At 38.3% G+C, this 4,222-nt stretch overlaps 1 long non-coding RNA gene across 1 annotated transcript; it reads right to left on the bottom strand.

Moving 5' to 3' along the window:
* Positions 1-236: 236 nt before the first annotated feature.
* LOC116007982 lies at positions 237-1,399 on the bottom strand. The gene is made up of 3 exons (XR_004095397.1): positions 1,283-1,399; positions 1,108-1,174; positions 237-416 (listed from the first exon to the last, which is right to left on the bottom strand). It is a non-coding gene; the product is annotated as an uncharacterized LOC116007982 (long non-coding RNA).
* Between the last annotated feature and the right edge of the window lie 2,823 nt (positions 1,400-4,222).

Raw genomic sequence — 4,222 nt, 5'->3', positions numbered from 1 at the left:
TGGAGATACGTCGGACCCGTAAACTCACCCCCGGACAAGATGCCATTCCCCTTCGTACCATGTGATATGGTCTAGGAACCGGGAAGCGACTATGACCATAGACCACTCCTCCCAACTCTCGGGAGGACTCGGGTCCCAAGGGTAAGGATAATAAACTATAAACTCTAGGGGTTACTTCCTACCAGCACCTCGATGGGGTAAAAACCAAAAGTGGCCTGTACGTCCGGACCCTCAGGAATAGGAAGAACACTATTTACTGCCGGTGAGCTATTGGGAGCTGTAGGAGCATAGCCAGGCGCATAAGGGTCGGCGCCACTCATCTGCTGTACAAAAACGTCGTAGTCCATGCCACGACCTACACCTTCCGACGAACTAGGGGAGTTCGTCGGACTGCAAGAACTAACGCTGAACTCCATCTGAAAGCAACACAGTGAAGTGTAGTTAGCGCGACGGCTAAGCAAGGAGATCCGTGGATCGCCCAAACTTAAATAAAGGTTTTCTAAAACATATATTTTTGATTAAAGTATAACAACACAGTGAAACATATACGTACGTAGAAGAAATCATATCACTTAGTCAAATTGGACTTCTCTTACAAATAGGAAATAATATTTTCCTCCAGTCAAACNGTAGAACCCTAACTCATAGTACTTGATGTTCATAAAAAGTTTTGGTCATCTAGGTTCACGAATTTACACAGAAAATTCCCTTTTTGCCCTTGGCAGTGTGCTGTCCGGATTTTTCTTCTCTCTGGACCAGTTTTGGAAAATAATTTTGAAACCACACTTATACTACTCCAAAAATTATGAAATTTTTATGGTAGCATCTACACCTATAGAACTACATGTATAAAAAAATTGGATCAAAATACCTTACCGATTTTTCCCAAAAATTCACGGAAGTCACTGCCAGAAACTAGCTTGATTTTATTTCAATATTTTCACAAGTATAAGCCTATATGGCATAAGCATAATTTATACATACACCTTATATACACCATATACAGGCAACTTATACTAAACATTTTTACTAAATTTCACCAAGTCACAATCAACCATCAATTATTCAAATTTGAGCAATCTAGTCCAACTTAAGGGAACTCCTTACCTCCAAAGTAGTTAATATTGTCTTAAAGATGCTTTTGGTGGATTTTCCCCAATTCCTTCTTGAAACCCTAGCTCCCAATTCATCATCATAACAACAAGATTCAAGAAATCAAGACTTAGATTCTTAAACTAGGAAAGGAAATAAAGCTATCTACCGAATAAAATTAAAGTTTTACCGAATCTTTGATGAAGATGTGAAGAAGGATTGGTTATGGAGTTCTTAAGACTTGAGGTTGAAGATGAAGAAAATTCCCTCCTTTTCCTCTCCCTTGTTTCGGCCAAATGGGGAAAATGAAGACCAAGACTTCATTTCCCACTTATATAATAATATTTAGGGGTGGATTAAAGTGACAAGTGTCACAATCCTAGAAATCTTGGGAAAAAATATCCTAACATGGACTGTTTAGGGTTAAAACAGATGAAATTTCGGTAGGAAATAATTTAAATAGAATATTCTTGAAACTAAAATTTTATTCCAGTCAAAAGCTCCAATTTGGGCTAGGTTCGGTACACCGCAGAATCTTCGCGATGTACGATCAAAAATAAATTTTTGCTGCTATGGGCTAATTTAATTCAATAGGAAATTCAAAAATAATGGTATGGTGTCTAGAAATCCCTTTTCTAGGACAAACGAGTCCAAATACTAGTTCCTAAATTTAATTTTTTTTTTTTTTTNTTTTTTTTTTTTTTTACGGTTCGTGACCGGCACGAACGATCACAGCTTGATAACAACTATATTTCCTTATAAAAATCCTTTTGACGCATCGGTCACTCATCTCAGGTATGTCTTAGCTTAAAACATATTTCTCGAACCTTAATCTGATCCGGAAATGACGAGGGGTTACATTTCTACCGAGAATTCATCTGTTTCAATCCCGGTCAGTATAAGCTAAGATATTTATTCTACTTACCACTAGAAAGTGACACATGTCACTAATTTTCACCATGTATTATTATTATATCATTTTAGAGATGATATAACTAGCTTAAGTCTTCAATTTTATCCATTTTCCCCTCAAAAATTCGAAATTTCCAAGAGGAAAACAAGAGAGAATATTTCATCTTCATTCTTGAGTTCAAGCTTCAACAACTAGGGTTTTCCACATCAAGATCATCTTTGTTCGGTAAGACTTCAATTTTATTCGGTAGAAAGCTTTATAATCCTTCCTAGAGCTTGAATCTAAGTTAAGATTTCTTGTATGTTGTGTTATGTTGTTGGTGGAATCATAGGGTTTTAAGGTGAAATTGGGGAAATCAACTCCAAAAGTCTTCTACGAGGACTAGTAACCCGGTTGAGGTAAGGAATTCCCTTAAGTTGGTTTAGTCACTTGAAATTAGATAATTGATTATTTGGTTGAAACATGGTGTTTTGGAGCTTTGGGAATATTTTTGTATACATGTTCATAGCTTGGATATGCTTGTATATGTTGTATTTATGCCCATATAGGCTTATACTTGTGAAAATATTGACAAGAAATTAAGCTANCCCGAATCAATTTGATCCTTCCTGTCATTTCTTGCAGATATTTAGGTCCTAGTATCACAGGACTAACCAAATCTTCCCAACAGAGTGGACTCCTGCACTTTTGTCCATACAAGGCTTCATACGGTGACATTTGGATACTGGCATGGTAACTATTATTGTAAGAAAACTCAATTAAATCCAAATGTTCGTCCCACAATCCTTGGAAATCTAGTGCACAAGCCCTTAACATATCCTCCAAAGTTTGTATGGTCCTCTCGGTTTGCCCATCAGTCATAGGATGAAAGGCAGTACTGAATTTCAATGCTGTACCCAGAGCTGCTTGTAAAGCTTGCCAGAACTGAGACAAGAATCGGGAATCCCTGTCCGAAACAATGTCCTTGGGTACTCCATGATACTTAACAACTTGGCTCACATACGCTTTTGCCAACTGAGTCATAGTCCAGGTGTCTTTCATGGCAATAAACCTTGCTGTCTTGGTAAGTCTGTCAACGATTACCCATATTTTATCTTTTCCTGACCTTGTTAGTGGCAGTCCTCCCACAAAGTCCATAGAGACAGAATCCCACTTCCATTGAGGTATCTCTAGAGGTTGTAGTAGGCCTTTTGGCTTACTCCTTTCTGCTTTAACTTTTTGACAGTTTAGACATTTAGCAACGAATTCCGCAACATCCTTCTTCATACCTGACCACCAGAAGTTCTGTTTCAGGTCTTTGTACAGTTTGTCCCCTCCAGGATGAACTGAATAGGGTGTATAATGGCCTTCTTTCATTAATTGTTCCATTATTTTCTTACAACCGGTAGGTATAACCCACCTACCTTGGAATCTCACACTACCATCTGCGTATAACTCAAATGGGCCATGTTTTCCATCAATCATTTTTCCCTTGATTTGGTTTAACCAGTTGTCCTCTCCTTGTGCTTGTTTGACTTCTTCGAATAGAGTTGGAGTGGCCGTCAGAGCACATAATTTCATTTCTTGTTCCACTTGTATGCTCATTTTTATTTCCAGATTAAGTCTCTGGAAATCCTTACATAACTGGTCAGGCAATACCCAAAGGGCATGATTTGATTTCCGGCTCAGTGCATCCGCTACCTTGTTTGCCTTACCTTCTTGATACTGGATCTCCAAATCATAATCCTTAATCAACTCTAGCCATCTTCTCTGTCTCAAATTTAGATCTCTCTGGGTAAAGATGTACTTTAAACTCTTATGATCTGTAAAAATTTTGCAAGTGACTCCATAGAGATAGTGTCGCCAAATTTTAAGAGCGAACACCACAGCTGCTAATTCCAGATCATGAGTTGGGTAGTTAACCTCGTGTGTTTTCAATTGACGAGATGCATAAGCTATCACTCTTCCATTTTGCATCAAAACACATCCCAATCCCTTGTGAGATGCATCCGTGTATAGTTCGTAACCTTCGGTTCCAATAGGTAAGGTTAACACTGGAGCAGTTGTTAACCTCTTCTTAAGTTCCTGGAATGCATGCTCGCATTCATCACTCCAGTTATACTTGGTTGTTTTCTTGAGTAGATTTGTTAATGGTTTGGCTATTTTTGAGAAGTCTTGTACAAATCTTCGATAATAGCCTGCCAAACCCAAGAAACTACGGACTTCTGTGATCGACTT

This window comes from Ipomoea triloba, chromosome 16, assembly GCF_003576645.1.
Source record: "Ipomoea triloba cultivar NCNSP0323 chromosome 16, ASM357664v1".
Classification (NCBI taxonomy): Eukaryota; Viridiplantae; Streptophyta; class Magnoliopsida; order Solanales; family Convolvulaceae; genus Ipomoea; species Ipomoea triloba.
The sequence above is the reverse complement of the archived record's forward strand: the minus strand, read 5'-3'. Positions and strand labels throughout refer to the sequence as shown.